The sequence below is a fragment of the Rattus rattus genome, chromosome 10 (assembly GCF_011064425.1).
Source record: "Rattus rattus isolate New Zealand chromosome 10, Rrattus_CSIRO_v1, whole genome shotgun sequence".
Taxonomy (NCBI): domain Eukaryota; kingdom Metazoa; phylum Chordata; class Mammalia; order Rodentia; family Muridae; genus Rattus; species Rattus rattus.
Window position 1 is genome coordinate 59,371,221 of NC_046163.1, and position 21,774 is coordinate 59,392,994.

Here is a 21,774-nt window from a genome sequence, read left to right on the forward strand (position 1 = left end):
GAGCACTGCCTGCTCTTCCAGAGGTCCTGAGTTCAATTCCCAGCAACCACATGGTGGCTCACAACCATCTGTAATGGGATCTGATGCCCTCCTCTGGTGTGTCCGAAGAGAGCAACAGTGTACTGACATACATAATAAATAAATATTTAAAAAAAAAAAAAGAGGAAGGGGCAAGCAGCCCCTTATATAATGTCAGGCACAACCGGCTGTTGCCAGGTAGCTGTGGGGGTGAAGCTTAGACAGAATAGTCTAAGTCTATAGTCACGGTCACAATAGGGACAAGGAGCTGTCGTGGGGAGGGAAGCCCAGGAGCTAGAGACATTTTGGGAAGGGAAGGATCAGAAGAGCCAGGAAGCCAGCATGGATTCTGAAATCTGCAGCAGGTGCTGCTGATAGTGCGGGACCTGGAGGCCAGCATGCCTACAGTTCCCCTTTGGTAGAGGGGAACAGCCTTCACCAGTTCCTGACGAATGCTGGCTTTTCTCTACCCATCAGAACATGGAGCTGACACAGTTAACAGCCTGTCTTTTGGCTGCCCACCTAGACCATGCTCTCCTGCCTGAGGATTGAATGCGATTGGTTGGAAAGCTAGTTTTTAGGTGTTACCAGGCACAAGTTACTTCCAGAATCTAACCCAAATTCCATCCATTCCGAACTACAAGTGTACCTACAGCCCCATGCTGAAGCCCTGGTGGGAGAGAAGGTTTAGAAATATACTTATGCCCCTCCCTGGGCTACCAGATGGTCTACCAGACTGTCCCTACATTTTGTTTCATTGCCTTGATATTTTTCTTTCTTTAAGTGGACTTACGTCAAAGAAATGGACTTAGGGACGAGGAAATCTGCCAGGTTCCCAATAAGTGGATTCTTAGCGCTTTGAACGATGGGTGGATTTTTAGGACTCCCGTTCTCTGCAGTACAGGCTGGAATTTAAAATCCATCTCTAGAACAGAGAGCAGAGGCACCTGGGTTCCCTTGGCACTGGGGAAGGACAGATTGGCCTGTCTCACGGTCACATACAAATGAAAGGCCATTTCCCCAAGTTCTAGTGATTAGAGGAAAGCCAGCAGTGCTCAAGGACTTGTGAGCTGGCTCCCCTCTACTAAAGGAGACATTTCCTTAGCACTGCAGAGGGGACAATGGCTAACTCTGGTGCCCATCAGCATCTCAGCCCATGCTGCCTCCAGGCTCCCTCAGTATCACAAGGACCTAGTTCTCCAGGAGCCCAAACTTCTCCAGCTCATGGGTTTCCTCCCCAGCTGTTCATTTCCTCATAACCCTGCTAATTCAGCCATGCACACCCTGGGTCTGCTCTTGGTTTTCATCCCTCCCTCCCCATCCAACACCCCATCCCCCACCCCAGGCTGTTCTGTTTCTATCATGGCCAGATCCAGTCTGCTGGCCTTGCTCAACCTACTGCTCCCTGTCTCTGCTCTGGACTCTTCCAGAGGCCTCTGCCTGCTGTCTCCTTCATATCTACAGTACAGCCTTCCCCTTCACCATGTTACTCTTGTTCTGTCGTGGAAAATTTGTTTCTTTTTTTTTTTTTAAGTTTTTTAATTTATTCTATATGAGTGCTCTATCTGCATGCACATCTGTGTGCTAGAAAAGGGCAATGGATCTCATTACAGATGGTTGTGAGCCACCATGTGGTTGCTGGGAATTGAACTCAGGACCTTTGGAAGAGCAGCCAGTGCTCTTAACCACTGAGCCATCTCTCCAGCCCGGAAGATTTGTTTCTTAAATCCTTTTAAAATATAAGGAAGTGATACCACAGACTCTGGACCTAAGTGCCTGGGAATGACCCAGTAGGAAATGTAACAAGACCTAAAGGTGACTGGTCACATTGAATCCAGTGACAGAGTACAGAGAGAGTCAAGTGCTGGAGCTCAGATCTCTTTCTTCTTTTATTCACCGTGGGGCTCTTGCACTTGGAAAGGCACTAACCAAATTCACGGTGGTTGTCCCCAGGTTACCTCTCCTGAAGCACCTCACAGTCACACATGGAGGCTGGTCTCCTAGGAGGTCCTACATCCCATCAGGGTGACCGCTGAGATGAGCCCTCACATTGGGGAATGAGCAGGGGAGGAGCGTTTCCGACAACTGGAATCTCTGGAGAGCCCAGCACCAGGCCGGCTTGTCCCTCTTGCTGATGTGTCCTCTTCCTCCCCCAGGAGTCATGTGGCTGGAACTTGTCCTGGCTTCCCTGCTGGGCTTTGTCATCTACTGGTTTGTCTCCCGGGACAAGGAGGAGACCTTACCACTAGGAGATGGATGGTGGGGGCCGGGCTCAAAGCCATCAGCCAAAGAAGATGAGAGCATCCGGCCCTTCAAGGTGGAAACATCAGATGAGGAGATCAAGGTGAGACAGCCTTTCCCAGGCAGGGAGGACACCAAAGGGGCGGTCCTGCTGTGGTCCCCTGGGGCCAGGGTGGGGACATGATTGAGGATGGAGCTTTGGAAATGGACCATCCTGGGTTTTTCCTGGCCATTCTTCTCCAGGAGGGCATGTGCATTTTGCTCCCAAAAGGAATTTACTAACCCCATTTCTCTACCAACTTCTCATTCCCTACCCGAGACCTAGGAGAGCTACGAGTAGAACCATTGTGTGCACTATTGACTGAAGAAAGCTCCCATCCCCCAACTCCCTATCTGCCCACTTGAGGAGCTACAGAGTGTGAGGGAGAGAGCTAGCAGATGTCCCTGAGCTGATTTGTAAGTCACAGCTACAGAGGAGAGTGGAGTTCAGGACATGCAGTAGCAAGGAGACCACAGGGTCAGCATTGGGAAAGCCCCTACTGTGTGTTGACCACTCCTGGGCCCACTATATCCCTATTGTCACCCATCACCTGCCCATGGTCACCTGTTGTGGCATCTCTCAAAGCTGAGCCCTGAAACTGAGATTAGTACAGCAGGGGTCACAGGCACTGGAGAGCACAGACTGAGAATTACAGGTCTAGGGGCCCTGGCCTTTCCACACAGAGCTGGAGTCAGAAAGCAGAGGCTGGTGGGTAGAGGAGGGGGAGAAGGAAGTCTCCGAGGGGGCCAGTCAGCCGGGACCACAAGGGATCCGACCATACATGGCCCATCCGTCCCTTCACCCTGTGCTCTGGGAGTGTGGGAGATCACAGAGTCCCTTCCCACACACAGTTGAGCATTTAGCATCCACACGCGATAAGGTCATCAAGAGATACAGTGGCCCACATATCAGTGGAGATTAATGTCACTGGGCCATTAACAACAGGTCACAGAAGTTCCCAGGAGGAAGGGTTGAGAGCAGGGTCTGGACGGGGGCCAAGGGGCAGCTGAGGTTCGTGTGTGGGACGTGCTGGGCCCTAGCTGCTGAGGGCGGACGCTGAGCTCTGAGGATCAGTCCTGGATGGAGTCTAGGGTTTCCTAACCTGTTTGGGGGACGCCAAGGGACATAAAATCTCTGTGAATAATGACACTGAGCCACTGCAGGAGACAACAGGCACAGCCATTGGCTGGAGTGCTGAACTTTTATCTGCTTCCAATGCCTATGGAGCCTGTGCCCGGGGCAGGCCATTGCCTCTGTTAGGATCATTTGATCCTGTCCAGCAAGGGTGGGCACACCGTGGCTCAAGGGCAAGCGTAGCCTGCCACTTGTTCATTAACTGCCCCATGAATCCCACATGTGTCTGTAAATGGGTGGGGGGAAACGAAAGTAACACAATAATTACTGCTCCTGCAGGGGTCACCTGTGCCCATGTCCTCTCTGCTCCTGCAGGGGTCACCTGTGCCCATGTCCTCTCTGCTCCTGCAGGGGTCACCTGTGCACATGTCTTCTCTGCTCCTGCAGGGGTCACCTGTGCCCATGTCCCTCTGTTCCTGCAGGGGTCACCAGCCCATGGCCCTCTGCCCTGCAGGGGTCACCCAGCCCATGGCTCTCTGCTCCTGCAGGGGTCACCCTGTGCCCATGGCCTCTGCTGCCCTGCAGGGGGCCACCTGTGCACATGGCTTCTCTGTTCCTGCAGGGGTCACCTGAGCCCATGTCCCTCTGCTGCCCTGCAGGGGTCACCAGCGCCCATGGCCTCTCTGCTCCTGCAGGGGTCACCCAGCCCATGTCCCTCTGCTCCCTGCAGGGTCACCAGCGCCCATGGCCCTCTCTGTCCCTGCAGGGGTCACCTGTGCCCATGGCCTCTCTGTTCCTGCAGGGGTCACCTGTGCCCAGGGTCTCTGCCCCTGCAGGGGTCACCTGTGCCCATGGCCCTCTGCTCCTGCAGGGGTCACCCCAGCCCATGGCCCTCTGCTCCTGCAGGGTCACCTGTGCCCATGGCCCTCTGCTCCTGCAGGGGTCACCTGTGCCCAGGGGTCACCTGTCTCTCTGCTCCTGCAGGGGTCACCTGTGCCCATGGCCTCTCTGCTCCTGCAGGGGTCACCTGTGCCCATGGCCTCTCTGCTCCTGCAGGGGTCACCTGTGCCCATGGCCTCTCTGCTCCTGCAGGGGTCACCTGTGCCCATGGCCTCTCTGCTCCTGCAGGGGTCACCTGTGCCCATGGCCTCTCTGCTCCTGCAGGGGTCACCTGTACCCTTGTCCTCTCTTCTCCTGCAGGGGTCACCTTTCCCCATGGCCTCTCTGCTCCTGCAGGGGTCACCAGTGCCCATGGCCTCTCTGCTCCTGCAGGGGTCACCTGTGCCCATGGCCTCTCTGCTCCTGCAAGGATCACCTGTGCCCATGTCTTCTCTGCTCCTGCAGGGGTCACCTGTGCCCATGTCCTCTCTGTTCCTGCAAGGGTCACCTGTGCCCATGTCCTCTCTGTTCCTGCAAGGGTCACCTGTACCCATGTCCTCTCTGCTCCTGCAGGGGTCACCTGTGCCCATGGCTTCTCTGCTTCTGCAGGGTCATCTATGGCATCTCCTTTGTTATGAGGAGAAAGTGGAACCCTTGCATCTTCCCTACAATCTTGCTATGTGACTCTTTACAAAGTTTGGCAATTCCAGGCCTATAGTTTGTTTGGTGGATTAAAATGCATGTTGTTTACAAACCTAAGAAATGAAACCGTGACTGGAATTGAGCTAAGAGGGAAAACACATCGTGGGTGTCATGTGCAAAGCCTTCCATTCTCTCCCTGTACCCCCACCCCATCCCACCAGTTCAAAGAGAGGTGAGAGGGGGAATCTGAAGTCCGCAGGAGAGAATCCATTAGCCTCACAAGGATCCAGTGACATACATGGTGCCCTTTGTGGCTTCTCCATGGTGACCGTCTATGGCTGTGGGGTTCACTCTGGTGCACACAAGCACTCTCCTGTCTCTGCCACCCACCCCGACTTCTTCACTGCAGGACTTACACCAGAGGGTAGATAGGTTCCGGGTATCCCCACCTTTGGAGGGCAGCTGCTTCCACTGTGGCTTCAACTCCAACTACATGAAGAAAGTGGTGTCCTACTGGAGGAATGAGTTTGACTGGAGGAAGCAGGTGGAGATCCTCAACCAGTACCCTCACTTCAAGACCAAGATCGAAGGTGAGATTCCAGAACAGCAGCCAGGATGGGGGAAGCGGGGATGGTGTGAGCCTCAGGAGAGCCTTCCTGCACGATTCAACTGTGCAGTAGCACCCCAGCATCGAGCGGTAGGTCACTGAGGTGTTGGGGTTCACCATCTTGCCAGGATGTGCAACAATGCTGAGTCAACAACCATTGGTCTACAGCGCTGGACAAAAGGCAGAGCAATGGTAGTGCAACTGCAAACTCCAGTCAGCAAGGTAGAGAGGTCCTCGAGCAGCATCTATACAGGAAGCCTGGGGTCTGACATGTCCTGCCTCAGCTCAGCCCCTGATAGAGCCTTGGGCTAGGCAATTCTATGTGGGTGCCCAGTGGTCAGTCCTGTGATTAACTGTCCTGTCCACCCATGGCCCTCAACCTCATAGCCCAGCCCGCCCCATGCTATCGCTCAGACTAGCCTTGAAGTCAGGAGGTTAACACTTTAATTCCAGGAAGGGTGACCCCAGAATCATTTTGTCTGAATTAATACTTGCCTTAGCAGAAAACAAAATTTTATGAACACACAGACTCTGAATGAAGCACAGTATGTTTAATAATACCAGATGATGCTGTTAATTTTTTAATGCTCTAATTTTTATTGTGGCCAAACACATGTACCATAAAATTGTCTGGCCTTGATGACTGTTAAGTGCACAGTTCAGTGGCTCAGTGGCAGTAAGTGTGATGTTCCATGGTACTAAGGTGATCCACCGTTGGGCAGGCTCTATATCTGATTTAATAAGAATTAACAATGATAACAGTAACAGTTTTGTTCTGTGGGGCTTTCTCTGGTGCACACAAGCCAGACGTTTTGGGAGATTCCTTGGCTACACAGAGAAGGATATCGAGCTCTTGTACCCCTATAAGGAGAAGGTTTTCTACACCATCATGAGGGAGAGTGGCTACTTACACATCCAAGCCACCAAGCCAGACACTGTGGGTAAGCACACCAGGGGAGTGGGTCCCGGAGGGCATCTCATTCCCCCTGAGAACACAGCTTACAGCAAGAAACCCCTGAAAGGAAGCAGAAATATTTGTTTTCTGTACTGAGAATTGAACCCAGGGCATCACACTGCGTGACAAGTGATCTGCCGTTCATCACAGCTATAGTGTCATGTATGAGAGACAGAGGCTAGGGGAACCCCATAAGTTTTAGGCCAGCCTAGTCTACACAGTGACTTCCAAGTTATCTTGGGTCACATAGCAAGACTCTTGACTCAAAACAAAACAGAACAACAACAAAAACCAACCCAAAATAAGCCCAAAAATCAACCACTAAAAATATAATTTGTAAGGAAATTGGTAAGATGATCAAAATGTAGCTTGTTCAGTGGTATTTGGAATACAAATCTGTTTACATGTGGATACAGACCTCACGAACTCCCATAGAATAGCCAGGCCAGGTGACATACCTGGGTCTGTAACCCAGCTGCTCTGGAGACTGCAGGAAGAGAATCCAGAACATCAAGGCCTGCCTGTGTGCCCTGGGCAGCTACCAAGTCTCAGAGCAGACAGAGATGTTGGGGAGACAGCTTAGTGGGAGCCTATTTGTCTCTAACCTGTTAAATTCCTGTGTGCAGCCAACTAGTACAGAAGAAAAAATACCTCTAAAAATGTGTTTCTTCTTACTACTCCAGAGTCATTTGTATTTTCCTGGTTTTCTACTGTTTAAAGAGCTATAAAGAAGCTAAAAGGCAAAGCTAGGTGGACCCACCCTGGAACCAATACTTTGATCCTTCAACAAGAGTTCGTCGTGTTTTGACCCTCCACCATGAAATAATTTTTGTTGCTATTTCATAATTTTGCTACTGCTGTGAATCACAATGTAAATATCTGATATGTAGGATATCTGATATATGACCCCTGTGACAGGGTCATTTGACCCCAAAGGGGTCACAACCCACAATTTGACAATTGATGTTCTAGAAGATCCAAGTACTCTCAGGTGTCCTCTGGATGTTCCCCTGAGTCCACTCAGAGGACACCTGTGTGTCATTTTGCTCACTGTGGAGCCTTCCACAGTTCCTGTGGTAGCTCCTCACGCACAGCAAGGACAGCCCCTGATCATAATAGCACTTTATAAAGTCAGGCTTTCTTACCCACTCCCACAACACCTAGAGGAAGTCCGACTCCCAGATGCTCTAATGTGCCCAGGATCAGAGGTAAGGAGGCCATAACACTGCTCCAACCCTGGGAGTAACTGGGACCCCCGGGATCCTGGGATGCAGGAACCCCTGCCCAGCCAATGGCACAGGTTCCCTTCCTGTTTGGACCAATGCCCTGAGCAGACCTTGGGCACTGGCTCAGCACCAAGTACCACAACACCCAAATGAAGCTGGACTCCCAGGTGCTCTAACAGGGCCAGGATCATAGGATCACAGGATCACAGAGGAAGCTCGACTCCCAGGAGAATGGACACGACCAGGATCTCAGGATCACAGGAACACAGGATCCCAGAATCATAGGATCACAGAGACAGCTGGACTCTGAGGAGTTCTGACACAACCAGGATTACAGGAGGAACAGGCTCCAATAACAGACAGCAAGGGCAGGTAACACTAGAGATATCCAGAGGGCGAGAGGCAAGCACAAGAATATAAGGAACAGAAACCAGAGCTATGTGGCACCATCAGAAATGAGTTCTCCCACTGCAGCAAGTCCTAGATACCCCTTCACACCTGAAAAGCAAGATTGGATTTAAAATCCCATCTCATGATGATGATAGAGGACTTAAGGAAGGACATAAATAACTCCCTTAAATAAATACAGGAGAACACAGGTAAACAGGTAGAAGCCCTTAAAGAGGAAACACAATAATCCTTTAAAGAATGATAGGAAAAACAGCCAAACAGGTGAAGGAATTGAACAAAACCATCCAGGATCTAAAAATGGAAATAGAAACAATAAAGAAATCACAAAGGGAGACAATCTTGGAGATAGAAAACCTAGGAAAGAGATCAGGAGTCATAGACACAAGCATCACCAACAGATTACAGGAGATAGAAGAGAGAATCTCAGGGGCAGAAGATACTGTAGAAAACATTGACACAACAGTCAAAGAAAATGCAAAATACGAAAAACTTCTAACCCAAAACATCCAGGAAATCCAGGACACAACAAGAAGAAAACTTTCCTAACCTGAAGAGATGCCCACGAACATACAAGAAGCCTACAGAACTCAAAATAGACTGGACCAGAAAAAAATTTCCTTCCCTCACATAATAATCAAAACACCAAATGCACAAAACAAAGAAAGAATAAGTAGGGAAAAGGTCAAGTAACATACAAAGGCAGACCTATCAGAATTACACTAGACTTCTCAACAGAGACTATGAAAGCCAGAAGATCCTGGACAGATGTCATACAGACCCTAAGAGAACACAAATGCCAGCCCAGGCTACTATATCCAGCAAAACTCTCAATTAACATAGATGGAGAAACCAAGATATTCCATGACAAAACCAAATTTACACAATAGCTTCAAACAAATCCAGCCCTACAAAGGATAATAGATGGAAAACTCCAACACAAGGAGAGAAACTACACCCTAGAAAAAGAAAGAAAGTAATCTTCTTTCAACAAACCCAAAAGAAGATAGTCACACAAACACAATTCCACCTCTAACAACAAAAATAATAGAAAGCAACAATCATTTTTCCTTAATATCTCTTAACATCAAAGGACTCAATTCCCCAATAAAACGTCATAGACTAACTGACTGGATACATAAACAGGACCCAGCATTTTGCTGCATACAGGAAATGTGCTTCAGTGACAAAAACAGACACTACATCAGAGGAAAATGCTGAAAAAAAAAAAACCAAGCAAATGGTCCCAAGAAACAAGCTGGAGTAGCCATTCTAATATCGAATAAAATCAACATTCAACCGAAAGGAGGAAGGGCACTTTATACTCGTCAAAGGAAAAATCTACCAAGATGAACTTTCAATTCTGAACATCTATGCTCCAAATGCAAGGGTAACCACATTAATAAAAAAACCTTACTAAAGCTCAAAGCACACATTGCACCTCACACAATAATAGTGGAGACTTCAACACTCCACTCTCAGCAATGGACAGATCATGGAAACAGAAATTAAACAGAGACACAGAGAAACTAACAGAAGTCATGAACCAAACCTTCTTCTATATGCCTTCTTCTCGGCACCTCATGGTACCTTCTCCAAAATTGATCATATAATTGCCACAAAACAGGCCTCAACACATGGAAGAAGATTGGAATAATCCCATGCATCTTATCAGATAACCATGGACTAAGGCTGGTTTTCAATAACAACAAAACCAACAGAAAGCCCACATACACATGGAAGTTGAACAATGCTCTACTCAGTGACAGCTTGGTCAAGGAAGAGATAAAGAAAGAAGGACTTTTTAGAATGTAATGAAAAGGAAGGCACGACATTCCCAAACTTATGGGACACAACGAGAGCAATGCTAAGAGGAAAACTCATAGCTCTGAGTGCCTCCAAAAAGAAACTGGGAAATACATACACTAGCAGCTTGACAGCACACCTAAAAGCCCTAGAACAAAAAAAAGGCACATACACCCAAGAGGAGTAGATGGCAGGAAATAATCAAACTCAGAGCTGAAATCAACCAAGTAGAAACCAAAACAAACAAAAAACCCCCCAAAACAAACAAACAAACAAACAAACAAAAAACTATACAAAGAATCAACAAAAACAGGAGCTGGAACTTTGAGAAAATTAACAAGATAGATAAACCCTTAGCCAGACTAACCAGAGGGCACAGAGGCAGTATCCAAATTAACAAAAACAAAAATGAAAAGGAAGACATAGCAACAGATTCTGAGGAAATTTAAAAAAATGATCAGATTCTACTACAAAAGCCTATACTCAAAAAAAAAAAAAAACAAAAATGGAAAATCTGGAGGAAATGGACAATTTTCTAGACAGATACTGGGTACCAAAGTTAAATCATGATCAGATAAACCATCTAATCAGTTCCATAACCCCCAATGAAATAGAAGCAGTCATTAAAAGCCTCCCAACCAAACAAAAGCCCAGGACTAGATGGGTTTAGTGCAGAATTCTATCAGACCTTCATAGAAGACCAATACTCTTCAAACTATTCCATAAAATAGAAACAGAGCAAACACTATCCAATTCATTCTGCGAAGCCACAATTATTCTGAAACCTAAACCACTCAAACACTCAGCAAAGAAAGAGAACTTCAGACCAATTTCTCTTATAAATATCAATGCAAAAATAATAAAATTCTCGCAAACCAAATTCAAGGACACATCAAAACGATCATCCATCATGATCAAGTAGGCTTCATCCCATGGATATAGATAAATAAATGTATATCAATAAATGTATATCAATAAATGTAAATCCATCAACGTAATCTACTATTTGAACAAACTTAAAGAAAAACAACACATGATCATCTCATTAGATGCTGAGAAAGCATTTGACAACACCTCTTCATGATAAAAGTAATGGAGAAATCAGGAATTTAAGGCCCATACCTAAACCTAGTAAAAGCAATATACAGCAAACCAGTAGCCTCAAACTAAATGGAGAGAAACTTGAAGCAATCCCACTAAAATTAGGGACTAGACAAGGTTGCCCACTCCCTACCTATTCAATATAGTACTTGAAGTCCTAGCCAGAGCAGTTAGATAACAAAAAGAGGTCAAAGGGATACAAATTGGAAAGGAAGCAGTCAAAATATCACTATTTGCAGATGATATGACAGTATTCTTCACTGACACCAGAGAACTCCTAAACCTGATAACAACTTCAGCAAAGTGGCTGGATATAAAATTAACTCAAACAAATCAGTAACCTTCTTCTACTCAAGGGATAAACAGGCTGAGAAAGAAATTAGAAAAATGATACCCTTCACAATCACCACAAATAATATAAAATACCTTGGTGTGACTCTAACCAAGCAAGTGAAAGATTCGTATGACAAAAACTTCAATTCTCTGAAGAAAGAAGTTGAAAAAGATCTCAGAAGATGGAAATACCTCCCGTGGATTGGCAGGATTAATCCATGCCAATAGCCATCTTGCTGAAAGCAATCTACAAATTCAATGCAATCCCCATCAAAATTCTTAATTCTTAATTCTTCTTGGAGTTAGAGCGATTTTCAAATTTATTTAGAATAACAAAAACTCCAGGATATCAAAAACTATTCTCGACAATAAAAAACCTTCTGGGGGAATCATCATCCCTGACCTCAAGCTATACTACAGAGCATTAGTGATTAAAAACTGTATGGTATTGGTCAGAGACAGGGAGGTAGATCAGTAGAATTGAAGACCCAGAAATGAACTCACACACTTGGCCACTTGATCTTTGATAAAGGAGCTAAAACCATCCAGTAGAAAAAAGATAGCATTTTCAACAAATGACGCTGGTTTAATGGGCGGTCAGCATGTAGAAGAATGCAAATCAATCCATGTTTATCTCCTTGTACAAAGCTCAAGTCCAAGTGGATCAAGGACCTCCACATAAAACCAGATACACTGAAACAATTAGAAGAGAAAGTGGGGAAGATCCTTGAACACAGGGGCACAGGGGAAAATTTCCTGAACAGAACACCAATGGCTTATGCTTTAAGATTAAGAATCAACAAATGGGACCTCATAAAATTGCAAAACTTCTGTAAGGCAAACGACACTGTCATTAGAACAAAACAGCAACCATCAGATTAGGAAAAGATCTTTATTAATCCTATATCTGATAGAGGGCTAATATCCAATATATACAAAGAACTCAAGAACTTAGACTCCAGAAATCAAATAACCCTACTTTAAAATAGGGTATAGAGCTAAACAAAGAATTCTCAATTGAGGAACACCTAATGACCACGAAGCACCTAAAGAAATGTTCAACATCCTTAGTCATCAGGGAAATACAAATGAAAACAACCCTGTGATTCCACCTCACACCAGTCAGAATGGCTAAGATCAAAAACTTAGGTGACATTAGATGCTGGCAAGGATGTGGAGAAAGAGGAACACTCCTCCATTGTTGGTGGGATTGCAAGCTGGTACAACCACTCTGGAAATCAGTCTGGCAGGTCCTCAGAAAATTGAGCATAGTACTACCTGAGGTACCAGATACACCACTCCTGGGCATATACCCAAATGATGCTCCAACATATAACAAGGACACATGCTCCACTATGTTCTTAGCAGCCTTATTTATCATAGCCAGAAGCTGGAAAGAACCCGGATGCCCTTCAACAGAGGAATGGATACAGAAAATGTAGTACACAATGGAGTACTACTCAGCTATCAAAAACAATGACTTCATGAAATTCTTAGGCAAATGGATGGAACTAGAAAATATCATCCTGAGTGAGGTAACCCAATCAGAAAAGAACACACATGGTATGCATGGTAAGTGAATATTAGCCCAAAAGCTCTGAATACCCAAAATACAATTTACAGACCACATGAAGCTCAAGAAGAAAAAAAGAGATGAAAGTGTGGAAGTCCTTAGAAGGGGGAACAAAATACTCACAGGAAGAAATACAGAGGCAAAGTGTGAGCAGAGACTAAAGGAAAGGCCATCCAGAGACTGCCACACATGGGGATCCATCCCATATGCAGTCTCCAAAACCAGTCATTTTGGATGCCAAGAGGTGCATGCTGACAGGAGCCTGATATAGCTGTCTCCTGAGAGGCTCTGCCAGAGACTGACAAATACAGAGGCAGATGCTCATAGCCAACCATTGGACTGAGAACGGGGTCCCCAATGGGGGAGTTAGAGAAAAGAAGAGGTAATGGAGGGGGTTTGGAACCCCATAGGAAGAACAACCATATCAAACAACAAGGCACCTCAGGGCTCCCAGGGACTAAACCACCAATCAAAGAGTGCACATGAAGGGACCCATGGCTCCAGGCACATATGTAGCAGAGCATGGCCTTGTCAGAAATCAATATGGGGAGAGGCCCTTGGTGCTGTGAAGGCTCAATGCCCCAGTGTAGGGAAATGCCAGGGTGAGTAGGCAGGAGAGAGTGGGTGAGTGGGTGGGGGAGCAGGGATGGGAGGATGGGATGGAGGGTTTCTGGGGGGAAACCAGGAAACGGGATAACATTTGAAATATAAACAAAGAAAATATCCAATAAAAGAAAAGAAAAATATAGTCAGACTTTCTTTCCAGTTGTGAAACAGATGTTTGCCTTATTCCTAGAAGTGTAAAAAACGCAGATGACAACAGAGAGAAGTCAGACTCCAGTTCTCCTGCCTACCAGCTGCACTCTCCAGAAGAAGTGGCCAGTATTGTGCCTTACACATGCTGTAAACACACGTCCCCAATGTGCCCAGACACAGCTGATGGCCTCTTTCAGGACCTGAATATTCAGTCCTCATTGCTCCCCTAACTAGGGGTCCTAGGGAGCAGTTGACTGTGTTTATCCTTTGGTGACTGAAGTCACACAGCATGGACTCCGCGTCCTTGCTTCTTTAGCTCACCATGACTCTTGTGAGGTTTCTGTTATCTCTGCCTTGGTTTTTAACCATGGTCTTGGTACTAAACATCCTCAGTTTGCCTCAGAAATGCTAAACATCCAGTGACCTGCCTCTTCCCCGCCCCCGCCCCCGCCCCCGCACCCGCCCCCGCCCCGCCCCTACTAATTCAGTGACTGGAACATGAATAGATCAGTATTTACTTATAACTATTTATCCTACTTTTTACCAATATACAGTCCATAAAGAGTGTGAATCCCATGAGTTTATAGGGCATATTGCTGTATGAGGCTACTGAGGCCAGGGCTCCAGATATAGGGTGCACAGTTGGACCTGCTGTCCCTCTGTGGCACCCCACACTTCTTTCCTGGAGTAAAATATTCTCTAGGGCCAGGCTTGAATCCCCCCTTGCTCCTTCCCATCCAGGCTGTGCTCTCAATGACTCTCCTGTGAGCCTGGCTGCCTACATCTTAGAGAAGTTCTCGACCTGGACCAAGTCAGAGTACCTGGGTGACCCTCCCTGGCAGAGAAGGTCCCTGATGAATGAAAAGGAGGGACTATAACAGAGGGTAATGGAAGCCCTGTCCTTATGGCTCCATCTGAACTAACTGAGTCCTCCCTAGGCCCTGAGAGTCCTCTCTGGAAACAGAGGAGCACAGGGCCTCAGCCTCACCTCATCCCTCTTCTCCACAGGATGAAGGTCTTTGTGCCCACTGGCTTTTCAGCCTTCCCTTCTGAGCTAGTGCATGTCCCAGAAAAGTGGGTGAAGGTCTAGTACCCCCCCACGCATCTCCTATTCCTACATGGAACATGGGGGCCACTTTTCTGCCTTTGAAGAGCCCAAGCTTCTGGCCCAGGACATCCGCGAGTTTGTGTCCCTGGCTGAGCTGCAGTAGTGACAGTAGATACCAACTGTGGCTTTAGCAGCAGCCCTGGTTCCTCCCGAGTCACACTTATGGAAGATGACCCCTTTCTGAGGAATAAGGTTGTTCCCTGACCACACAGGACCCAGACTTAAACCCCACAGAGTCATATGTTACTCCCATATACTTCATCCCACTACATAGCTGTGTTAGCTACATGGCTTTATTGATAAATGAATTTATTTCTACGAGTGTGTGGGCCCAATGCCATGTGTTTCTTCAATATCCACAGGGGCCCTCCCTTCCAAAAGAGAGTTGCATGTGCTCCCCATCCCCTGTCTTGGAGAATCCTGATAGAATTCAACACTAAGCCCATCTGGTCCTGGGCTTTTTTCGTTGGGAGACTATTAATAACTGCTTCTATTTCTTTAGGAGTTATGGGGCTATTTAGATGGTTTATCTGATCCTGATTCAACTTTGGTACCTGGTATCTGTCTAGAAAATTGTCCATTTCTTCCAGATTTTCTAGTTTTGTTGAATATAGGCTTTTGTAGTACGATTTGTTGTTTTTTAAATTTCCTCCATTTCTGTTGTTATGTCTCCCTTTTCATTTCTGATTTTGTTAATCTGGATACTGCCTCTGGGCCCTTTACTTAGTTTGGCTAAGGGTTTATCTATCTCGTTGATTCTCTCAAAGAACTAGCTTTTGGTTTTGCTGATTCTTTGTATTGTTATCTTTGTTTCTATTTGGTTGATTTCAGTCCTGAGTTTGAGTACTTCCTGCCTTCTACTCCCCTTGGGTGAGTTTGCTTCTTTTTGCTCTAGAGCTCTCAGGTGTGTTGATTTATTGCTATTGTAAGATCTCTCCAGTTCCTTTACCAAGGCACTTAGTGCTATGAATTATCCTCTTATCACTGCTTTCACTGTGACCCATAGGTTTGAGTATGATGTGTCAACATTTTCATTAAATTCCAGGAGGTCTTTAATTTCTTTCTTTATTTCTTCCCTGACCAGATTATCATTGAGTAGAGAGTTGTTTAATTTCCACATGTATGCTGGCTTTCTGTTGCTTTTGCTGTTATTGACGAGCAGCCTTACGCCTTGATGGTCTTATAGGATACAAAGGATTATTTCAATCTTCTTGTATTGGTTGAGAGTTGTTTTGTGACCAATTACATGGTTGATATGAGGTGCTGAAAAGGTGTATTCTTTTGTTTTAGGGCAAAATATTCTGTACATATCTGTTAAATCCATTTGGTTCATAACTTCTATTAGTTTTACTGTGTCTCTGTTTAGTTTCTGTTTCAATGACCTGTCCATTGGTGAGAATGGGGTGTTGAAGTCTCCCACTATTATTGTGTGGGGTTCAATGTGTGTTATGAGCTTTTGTAAAATTTCTTTTATGGATGTGTGTACCCTTGCATTTGGGGCATAGATGTTCAGAATTGAGACTTTGTCCTGGTGGATTTTCCCTTTGATGAATTTGAAATGTCCTTCCTCATCACACTTGATATCTTTTGGTTGAAAGTCTATTTTATTGGATATTAGGATGGCAACTCCAGCTTGTTTCTTGGGAGCATTTGCTTGGAAGACCTTTTTTATCCTTTAACTCAGGGATAGTGCCTGTCTTTGTTATTGAGGTGTGTTTCTTTTATGCAGTAAACTGCTGGATCTTCTTTGTGTATACAGTCTGTTAGCTTATGTATTTTTATAGGTGAGTTGAGTCCATTAATATCGAGAGATATTAAAGGCAGATGACTATTAGTTCCTGTTATATATGTTTTTGTAGGTAGCTTTATGTGCTTGTGGTTCTCTCCTTTCAGCTGTGTTGTGAGATGCTTAATATCTTGTCTTTTCTTTGGTGTAGATATCTTTCTTGTGTTGGAGTTTTCCTTCTAGGATCCTCTTTAGGGCTGGATTGAATTTGGTTTTTTCCTGGAATATTTTGGTTTCTCTATCTATGTTGATTGAGAGTTTTGCTGGGTATAGTAGCCTGGGCTGGCATTTGTGTTCTCTTAGAGTCTGCATGACCTCTGAACAGGCTCTTCTGGTTTTTATAGTCTCTGTTGAGAAGTCTGATGTGATTCTGATAGGTATATCTTTGTATGTTACTTTGCCCTTTTCCCTTTCAGCTTTTAATATTCTTTCTTTGTTCTGTGTGTTTAGTGTTTTAATTATTATGTGACAAGAGGATTTTCTTTACTGGTCCCATTTGTTTGGTGTTCCATAGACTTCTTGTACATTTATGACCATCTCTTTTTTTAGGTTGGGGAAATTTTCTTCTATGATTTTGTTGAAGATGTTTTCAGGTCCTTTAAGCTTGGAATCTTTGTTCTCCTCTAATTCCAGTTATTCTTAGATTTGGTCTTTTCATTGTGTCCTGAATTTCTTGGATGTTTTGGGTTAGGAGTTCTTTATGTTTTGAATTTTCTTTGGTAGTTGTGTCAATCTCTTCTAAGGTATCTTTGACACCTGAGATTCTTTCTTCTATTTCTTGTATTCTGTTGGTGATACTTACATCTGTAATTCCTGACCTCTTTCCCAGGTTTTCCATTTCCAGGTTTGCCTCCATTTGTGTTTTCTTTATTGTTTCTACTTCTACTTTTAGGTCTTGGACTGCTTTGTTCAATTCCTTCACCTGTTTGTGTTTTCCTGTATTTCTTTAAGGGATTTATTTGTTTCCTCTTTAAGGGTGTCTACCTGTTTACCTGTATTTCTTTCAGTGAGTTATTTATATCCCCCTTAAAGCACTCTATTATCTTCATGAGATAGGTTTTTAGGTCAGCTTCCTGATTTTCAGGTGTGTTGGTGTATTCAGGGCTTGCTGTGGTGGGAGAACTGGCTTCTGATGATGCCCAAATATATTGACTTCTGCTGCTTATTGTCTTGCGCTTGCCTCTCACCATCTGGTTATCCTTCATGTTTGCTAGTCTGGGTAACTCTGTTCTGGAGTTTGCCTCTTTTGTCCTCGGAATGCAACAGATCTCCTGGTAGGCCTATAGCCCGGTCTGTAGCGGATCTCCTATAGGGTCTTCCAACTGGAGGGTCTTCAGAGGGGCAGAGAAACTGCTGATTTGTTGCCCTGGCTGCAGTAGATCTTCTGGGAGACGTTCAGACTGTTGGGTCTGAAGAGGAGCAGTCAAACTGTTGTCCTGTGTGAAGCTGTTCTCAGGGGTGCAGGGAAAGGTATGGACTGTAGTTTCTGTTTCCTTGCGTGCAGCTGAACTTCAGGGAGGCTTTCAGTCTTTTGGGTTAGTTGCTCTGAATGCCACAGAGCCCCTGGGAGGTCTTCAGACTGTGGTGTTAGTTGCCCAGTTGTCCTGTGTAAGAGGTACTCCTGGGATGCCTCCAAGTTGTGGTGTCCTGGATGCAGTGGATCTCCTGGGATGTCTCTGGCTGTGGTGTCAGATGCCCTGGGTACAGCAGATCTCTTGGGATGCCTCAGCATGTGGTAACAAGTGCTCTGAGTGCAGTGAATCCTCTGGTAGGCCTCAGGATATGATGTCTTCTGGGGAGCAGACTGGCTATCAGTCTATCCCAGGAGAAAGGACTGGGTGGAAGGGGAGTGGTATTCAGTGGCCAGGGATGGGGTGGGGGGTGTGGTGGCATGTGATGGGTCCCAGCGACAGCTGTGGGACTTCGGGAGGGTTCTTACCAAATGCTCTGAGTGCAGTGGATCCTCTGGTATGCCTCAGGATATAGCCTTTTCCAGGGAACTGAATTTATTTCTAAGAGTGTATGGGCCAAATGCCATGTGTTTCTTCAATATCCACATGGGCCTTCCCTTCCAAAAGAGAGTTGCATGTGCTCCCTATACTCTGCCTTAGAGAGTCCTTTTGAGCCCTCTGAACTTGGCCCTGCTTACTACTGAGGAAGAACAGTTAGGTGCCATCAGCAGTCAAGGCCACGCTGTACTAGGCAGTCTCAGAAGACTACTGGCACCTCTTGACCCACTCACAGTACAGAGGGCACTGGGAGCAGAGATTGTATGGTTGGCAGTCATCATTGAGGAGGTCTAATTATCCCAGGCCCAGCAATGTCTCCAAATGAGGCCAGCATGATCTGCCAAGCTGTGTTTGGTCCCATGATGGTCAGCTGAGGTGGAAGGAAGGATCCCCCATGCTTGGCTCTGCTCCACCAGAGCAGGGCCTCTCCCTGCCATGATCCTATATCTTAGGCATCCCCAGAGGCAGCAGGGAAGATGCTCTTAGCCAAATGTGGCTACCTAGCTCCAAGATCGCACTGGGGACAACACAAGGGGCTGCCTGACCTTCTGCAGTTGGCAGCTTCAGGACTGAAGACACTCTTATCCCCAACGTACCCCTCCCCACTCTCCACCTCCACTTTGTCATAATTCTCCAACGTCTATAAAATAAACATATAATCTCTTGTATGACGTTGCTCTAACGCATCATTAAGCAGGCTCTGCATACTTAATTCAGAATATTGCATCCCTATGGGATGCTATTCTAACTCATCGAGCCTTTGTGGATTTTTCTCATCTGGAACTACATTTTCTGCTGTTGTGGTAGGTTCCAGATTGGAATTAAAGGTGGACACTCCCACACTTCTTTCCCCTTTTGGTACCTTCTCCTTCTCTTGCTCCTCCTCCTCCTCCTCCTCCTCCTCCTCCTCCTCCTCTTCTTCTTCCTCCTCCTCCTCCTCCTCCTCCTCCCCCTTTTTGTTTAGACAAGGTTTCTCTGTGTAGCTTTGGCGGCCTCTGTATTGACTTATATTCCTCTAGGCTTATAGTCAACAGTATGGCTAGGACATATTTTAGTTTTTGAGGAAACTTCTTCATACTGATTTCCATGGTGGCTGCATTAATTCGTATTCCAGATCCCTTGTCAGTTTTGGATGTTGTGTCCTGAGCTATTAGAGAAAATTCACTTCGGTGAATTGTGGCTGCTTTATGAATCTGTCCACACCACTAACTATCACACCCTTGAGACCCAGCCTACAGCAGGTCAATGCTGGCCGCTATTCCAGGCTAATCCAGAACACCGCTCACTGCCTGCTATAAAGTAAGAATTGGAGGATGCTGAACTAACACGCTGCAATCAAACCTTCTCTGTAGTCTGAGATCATGAGTCTCAAGCTCCCTTCCTTGAGCAAAGTACTAATATTCTTACCCTAATTAGAATATAAGAGAGCAATCTGAGTTTCACATTAGATCTGTTACCTTGCCCTCCACTCTAGCTTCACTAGGGCTTTTAAAAGACAATGCTTTCCACAAAATTTCACCCTGTGGCAGCCTACAACTGAGGAAATTATAGACTACACTACATTGACCCAGGCACACACACTTGTGCTGAAGCTACTTATGATGAGACCTAGTTAGACATTAACAACTAATAATTCAGTTGAGTGTCAACAGCTCTATTCTGTACAGTGTTGCAAGAGACACTGGACTTTGGGACTGTTATCAGTGAGGTCAGGCTTGGACACAGCTCTGTGATACTGTGATAACCGCCTCACAGCCGAGCACTATGAGGTGACTAAGGGGCACCTAGCATACAGTTTGATGCAGTAGACTGAGGATGGCTTATGATGTGTGAGAGTGGGGGATGGAGCAGGACAATGGGGACCTCATCATGGCATTCAGAACGGCACATGGTTTACATGGTGAATTATTTCTGACATTTCAGGTTGCAGTTTCCCACACACAACCAAAGCTCCACACAAAAGGAGACTACTGGGCAAAGCTGGCATGAGCCGCCCTGACACCCTGGATGCCCTTTCTTTAGATGGGGCTTCAGCAATGATCTCTTGGCATCTGGTCTCTGGGTCATTGCAGTTCAATTTGCTGTCTGAAGTCCAGAGTGTAACCGCTCTGTGCACGCAGCAGATTAGCTGAGTCATTGGGACTGTGCAGGGTACAGAGGGAGAGGGGTGGGGACTCAGGCTCAGTCTACCCTGCCTTTCCCAAGGGCTCTGGATGCCATGGTGTCCAGAGCTCCATAGGCCTTCTGCTTCAGGAGGGCTCGAGGTGCCAGCACTGAGCCCTGGTGGACAGCAGAGCATGCTGGGATAATTCTGCCCAGAAAGGGGAAAAGGCCTGGCTTGTGTCCCCAAGCAGAACAACAGCAGTGTTTTGGTCTCTCCCTGCTGCAATCAGGTAGGGGGCTGATTTGCAAGTCGGCCATCTTTTCTGCTGCCCCTGCTTGCTGCTCTCCTGTTGACATCATCGTGCAGAATTGCTCTCATCTGCTCCCAAGACCTGAGAGCTGGGTCTGAAATGACAGTGGTTGTCTGTGCTGGCTGTGGTGCAGGGCACTGGGGACTGTGACAGGAGCTGAGAGGGACATGGTCTCACCTTCTGGAAACAGGGTCTGCGATGTTTTCAGCCTCAGGCTGAGTGGACTGCAGGCATCTGCCCTGCAGCTAGAGCGATTGCTCTCCACGTTCCCACAGTCCCTACACATACCCAGCCTCCGATGACAGGGGCAGCAGAGGACATCGTACACCTTCTCAGAGAGGAAGGTGTCTAACGGAAGGAGTAGGTGCCTCTGGAGACAGTAAGAAAGCAAAGAAAGAAAGGAAGGAAAAGAAAGGAAAGGAAGGAAGGAGGAGGGTGGAGGGAGGAAGGAGGGAGAGGGAGGAAGGTGGGGAGAGAGGGAGGGAGGGAGGAAGGAGGGAGAGAGGGAGAAGGGAGGAGGAGGGGGAGGGAGGGAAGGGAAGGAAGGAGGAGGAAAGGGAAGGAAGGGGAAGAAGGGGAGGAAGAAAGGGGGAAGGAAGGAAGGAAGGAAGGAAGGAGGAGGAAGGAGAAGGAGGAAGAAAGGGAAGGAAGGAAGGAAGGAAGGAAGGGAGGAGGAAGGAGGAAGGAGGAGGAAGGAAGGAAGGAAGGAAGGGAAGGAGGGGGAGGAAGAAAGGGAAGGAAGGAAGGAAGGAGGAGGAAGGGGAGGAGGAAGGAGGAGGAAGGAGGGGAAGGAGGAAG

At 46.5% G+C, this 21,774-nt stretch overlaps 1 pseudogene; it reads left to right on the top strand.

The window, feature by feature from the left end:
- Positions 1-1,996: 1,996 nt before the first annotated feature.
- On the top strand, positions 1,997-14,870 carry LOC116911284 (annotated as a pseudogene).
- Positions 14,871-21,774: the final 6,904 nt, after the last annotated feature.